Genomic DNA, 6,157 nt, shown 5'->3' on the forward strand with positions numbered 1-6,157 from the left:
ATCCTTTCTCATTCATCAGAAACAAGACCGGAAGAGAGGAGAAGTTGTGGGGCAGCCGTGGTCCAGGCAAAGGGCTGGCCTGGAATTTACAACTGGATGACAGCTGGGGGGCAGGGAGGTTGGGGTCAGGGTTCAGGCATGTGGGAGGGATAAGGTTGGCTTCACAGGCATAGGATTTCCCAGGGAAAGTGCTTCCTTGACTTGAAATGACAAGGTTAGCTAATGCTTTTGGAGGAGGGTGGGGGGCAGAGATGTGGCTTAGGTGTTGCAGTTTCTGGATGGATGACTGTTACTTCAGTGGAAGCAGGGTGCAGGAGTTTACGTTCCCACGCCTGATGATACATCCAGCAGTGCGTGGAGCCGGGCTGTTTCTTCACACATTTTTACTTTTGCTTTTCTGTAAGGAGTTCCAGTGTTATCGTTATGTTTAACAGTTATAAACACTCCCATTTATTATGAGCATACTAAGCACTGGCTTTACTTATATTTGCCTAGGAAATTTGTGCTTATCACCGCAACCGGGACAATGAAAGAGTTGTACAAACACTGCCTTGCAAGCCTGGGAGTGACTTGTTAGTTTGCAGTTATAACAGGATGTGATTTGGTTTCTCGGTCCCTGACTTTTTTCCTGGTGATTGAAGACTTCTCTAAGGTATTGACTGCCAGAGCTGTTAGTGAGTGAGTGTCTTCTCACTCTGTGTGGGGAAGTTTCAGGAGTAGGGAGAAGGGTGAATGTTTGTGAGTGCTGCATGGGACATACACTGCAGGAACGAAGAGGTTTGCTTCCTCCTACATTCTACTCAGCCATCGGCCCTTGGCCGCAGTGAACGCACAAATCACTCTTATAGCACTTCTGATACCATACAGTTGTTATCTGTTTATTGGGTGGTCTCCCAAGACTGTGAACTTCTTGTGAGCAAGGTCTATGTATCTTTTCTATATCTCTACATCCCTAACGCCTATGGCCCCAATAGGCTCTGGTTCATAATAATTCTCAGCGCATGTTGAACAAATGAAAGCCTTCTTATCTCAGCTCTGTTTCTGACGTGGTTTGTGAGCTTGTGAGCAGCTCATTTTTGGACTTTAGTTTTCATCTGTTACAATCCCAACACAAGTCTTTTCTCACAACTATAGTACTTTTATGACAAATAGTGTGATTCCTAACTATTCTGTTAACATTGTTCATTAAAACGTATACTATGAACAATGTGGGGGCGGGGCAACCCTCCCTTTTCATGTACTAACATATTTATACAATACATGTTTGCTGGCTTGTACCTGGTAGGATGTAGGACACACAAAAGTAGTTTCTCCATTATTAAAAAATATAACTATGCCATTTATTAAATAAAATATAAACCTGGCCTTCAATTCAAAGCTTTAGGCTGTGTCGGCCAATATAGGAAAGATTAAAGTAAGATAGGATAGTCATCATGAGTCAGACTTGATCCTGAATCAGTTAATAATTTTGTAAATTAGGCAACTTTTCTCACATCTTGTATTTGTGCTAGCATAGAGAGGAAAGTGAGCTAGTTTTGGCTTCCTAATTGTATACCCAAATCCTTTTCTTGTCTTGAAATGCTTTCTGATATTAAGCTGCCCGAGTTCATCTTTTTAGGACTCTTAGGAAGAAAAAGACACTTCCGCATACTAGAAAATTACCTAAATATTCTGATTAGGAAAAGTTGATAATGGCTTAGAACCCATTTAACTTAATCCCGGTTCATTGAGCATCCCCTGAGCAGACAGTGCTCAACAAGGGAGGGAGAAGACAGCGGGAGGGAGGGACCCTGGATGCGTAAATCAATAACAGTACGATTCAACAACACACCCAAATGCCACAGGGATTATCATGATTAAGCATCAGATCATCTGCACTGAATGCATCGGAAATTTAGAAAAAAGAGCACACTGCGTCTGAGAGTACAAAAGAATTGGTAATTAAACTGGACCTTGAAGGAGGGTAGAACCTGACTGAGATGCGGCTGGGATAATATTCCAACTTACAGCAGTGACCTTAGCAAAAGGACAGAGAAGAGCATGCCATGGAAGAATGGCTAGGTCCATCTGAAGGAAGAAAAGGTTTGTACCCAGAGGAATAGGAAATAAAGTTGGAATGAAATGTCAGGGCCAGATAGTGTTGGACTCTGAGTGCCACACTAAAGTGTTTGGATTCTAAACAAAAATGTATCCTAAATTTTTAGAAAGAGTAGGACGAATTTTATTCAAAGGAAATAAGCCAAGATAAATGAGAAAAGTTAGTAAGAAAATGTTAGATTACTTGAGACATAGACATCAGACCTTGAAAAGATCTTCAATTTCATCTGGTCCAAAAGCCTTCTTTCACAGATGGGGAAATTTAAGCTAAAATAAAGTCAAAACTTGCCCACGCTCACTAAGCTAGTAAATGGCAAAGCCAGAGCTAGAAACTAGTGCGGTGTTCTTTTCACACACAACCCGCCCCTGCCCCCTCCCCGCCCCGCCCCTTAATAAATTCAAATCTCCAGACTTAGACAAATCACATCCCAGGTTGCTCAAAGAACTCCCAGAACTGTTGTCAATAATCTTTGAAAAAGCATGGAGAATAGGAGAACTGTTAACAGACAAGAGAGGAACAAAGTTGTCCAATTCTCAAAAGAGGGGAAAAGGGCATATTATAAAAACTATAAGCCAGTCAGCTTGACAATTATCCCTGGCAGAATTCTAGAACAGAATTTTAAAAAGCTATTTACTCTACAAACATTATTATAATAATAGAAACGAAGGGGGAAATAACCCACAATTTCACCACTTTAACCCATCAACTGAACAGATTATTAAGTAGACTCTTTGTCAGTCTTTAGAAAAGCAGAGATCACTCAGAGCCAACCCGAAATCTCAGGAAACAAAACATGTCTTCATTTATTCCTTTTTTGATAGGGATATTAGACTGGTCGAAAGAAGAGTCATCAGAACCACACTTGTTTTCAGCATGGCATTTGACAAGACCCATCATAATCACCTCATGGGTAAGACAGGAACTGGCCACTGGCCAGCCAGTGGGTGCAACCCTGGCTGGGGCAAGAACTATACCTACAGTGTGTTCATTAGTGCATATATCAGACTGAAGAGAAACTATGGAGATCTCTTTTATACTTCCCTGATAGTGCTTTTGTCTATGTCTTTAAGGAGATGCTTATCAGATTTTCATATGACACACAGAAGGAAGGATAGCTAATACGAAGGGTGATAGGATATTACTACTAGTAATGACAAACACTGAGTACTTGCAATGTGCTATGACTGTGTCAAATACACTTATTCCACAACATTTTCACATTTAAACTGTACTACCCTGTGAGGCAGGTAGTAATGTTATCTTTATTTTAGAAATGAGGAAACTGATGCTTTAAGCGATCAAGTCATTTGCCCAAGATGATACAGCTCATGGAGAGGTAGAGGAACAAAATTCTAAATCCAGGTACATCTAGGAACAAAATTCTAAATCCAGGTAGCACCAGAGTCTGAACTAAACAATTCTAAGTAATTTTGACACACAGCTATGAGCTTAAATCCATATGATATCATAGGGCTTAACATGTGCATTATAATTCTATTGCATAATCAGATATTGGGCTGATCTGATCTACCATATCCACATAAATGATCTAGGAGTTTTAGCTGACCACAGGCTCCAAAGAGAAAACAATGAAGAGACTTAATCAAATTGTGTCTCTATTCATAGACGTACAGTGTTAAATCAAGACAGCAAACTGCTGGCTGTGTGATCAAAACACATTTTAAGATAAATCAGAGAAAGTTAACAAGATAGAGCCAGAAACCATGTTATATGAAAAATGGATTAAAAAAAACTGTTGAGCAGGCCTAAACCATCATATATTTAAGGAGCAGTCAGATAAAAAAGGCGGTTTTCCTCTAAAAAGAGAACGGAATATGTGGGTGGAAGTTATAAAGAGCCACACTTTGGCTCTATTTAGGGAAGAACTTTCTAACTATTGGAACTGTCTAGAAATATAATGGGCTGCTTCTCTGAGTGTTCAGTTCGCTATTGCTACAAGAGTTTAAATAGCCTGGCTGAGCCCTTATTATGAGGACGATGGGAGCTGGGAGGAAAACAGAGGCCACATAAGCTACTTTCCAAATCCAAAATTCTAAAACTCAAACTTAGATGTTAGTTTATCAGAACTTGGTTAATGGTTCTAGTGAATTTTCATCAAATAATATCAAATAATCCTTACACAGATCCAAATATGTTACAACAATATAGTTTGTTAGGAAGTAGGGGAGTTCCTACTTTAATTCCTAATTTAATTTGAAGCTACCTGAATTTACATATGCACGATCTAATTGGCAAAGACCCATCCATATCAGAATAAGAAGATAAAACTTATCACCTTTGGTTATAGTACACAGTTAAGTCTCCTGGCCACTTAACGCTGTCTTTTGACACTACAGAATTAAGAGATTTATAGTTCTTTATAAATACCTTTACTCCTAAGTACATATTATACTGCTTTCATTCAGTCTTGACCGTTTGGTTGATTTAGGGTAAAACGGTGCAATTAGATTATTGCTACTCCAGAAAGCTATTTTGAAGTGTGCTTGACAAAAGCTGATCTTGCCCATGCAGAAACAAAGGAATCCTCTGGCTTATTAGAAAGTTTGCGCTCAAATCTTTTTTTTCTTTTTTAATCAGAGCTGTTCTTGCCTGTGTGCCAGCGCCATCTAGTGACGAAGTGAGCACATTTTACAGCCAGAGAGAAAAACCCAGTTTTGTACAATCTGTGAGGGACCATCAGTCAGTCCTTTCTGCATCCCAGAATATTTGGATTGGAAGAAACCTTGGCGGGAAAGGGGAGAGGAGCAAACATTTAATATCTCTGTATCATCCAGAATGGCCTTTCCCAATATCCTAACCACAGATATCAATTTTTAGTTTAGTTCTCAGATTAAGCATTAATCCAACAGGCTGAGGCAGAAATCTTCTTCTATTAATAAAATGAAATCCTCTAGGACAAACTAAAATAAATGAATTAAATAGGAGGGATCACAGTGATTTTTCCTTTCTATTTTCTTTTAGTTTCACTTCTTTTCGGAACACATGGCAGGTTAAGACATGCAAAGGCATTTGACTGGAGACCTGTGGAAATGCTCAGAAATAGCCTCAGGGAGTGAGACTAGATCTGAAATGAAAGGGTGAGATAGGAAAATGCACAATTACTCTACAGTAGAGGGTAAGAACTTAATATTTTTCAGGGCAATGATTTTTGAGAAGTTGTTGCTGGCAGATCTTTTTCAGTTCCATGCTAATAACAAGACTTTACTTAAAATCATTCCATATTTAAGCACTGGGCTTTGAAGAGAAGGATATATGCATTCTTGTTCAGTTTTAGGATTACTTAGGATTGGGGATAATATTAAGAATATTCTATCAAATAAAAATATTATAAACATGAGATAAGCATCATCTCAAATACTAAATGTACTTGGGGGAGTTTGGTAGATGATTACTAAGATCCCTTTTCTCTTCTGAGAGTTTCCTAATCTGGGATGAGGCCATCCGCAAGATCGATAAGGACTGCCTTTGTGCAAGGGGGACCTGCACAGAGGACCTGGGGGTTGGCAGTGTAAGAGACTCCTTGTCTCTTTAGTTCCACAGGTGAGTCAAAGCAAGGTGATCTGGACCAGCGATCTAATCATTCATTATTCTCATCTGCTTCTCGTTCCTTGCATTCTTCAAATGGTTTGCATATTTACTTTATATGTTTGTCAAGTCTTACACATGGCTCTCTTTTTAGTACTCTCCAGTAAATGAAGTTTCTCAAAGGCAGGGAGTTTATCTTTTGCCCCCTATATCTCTAGGCATCTTGGCACTGACATATCTGAGCCCAACATTTGATTTGTCTCTTCGTGACACTAAATCCTGGACCGTGAGATCTGGCATCGACCTTGGAGGTCACCCTGTCCAATTATTTCATCTTTTTGATGTGAAACCGAGGTCCCAAAATGGGATGTGACTTTCTAAATATCCCTCAGCTAGTTAGATGAATCGGCCCCTCAGTCTCCTGACTGTTCTAGACATAAACATGGCATCTCAAGCTTCTCTCTCATGATGGCAGAGAGTACATGCCTCCCCTCCCCCAGCTGGAAGCAGGTA

The sequence above is a fragment of the Pteropus medius genome, unplaced genomic scaffold, assembly GCF_902729225.1.
Source record: "Pteropus medius unplaced genomic scaffold, Ma_sr-lr_union100, whole genome shotgun sequence".
In the NCBI taxonomy this organism is placed as follows: domain Eukaryota; kingdom Metazoa; phylum Chordata; class Mammalia; order Chiroptera; family Pteropodidae; genus Pteropus; species Pteropus medius.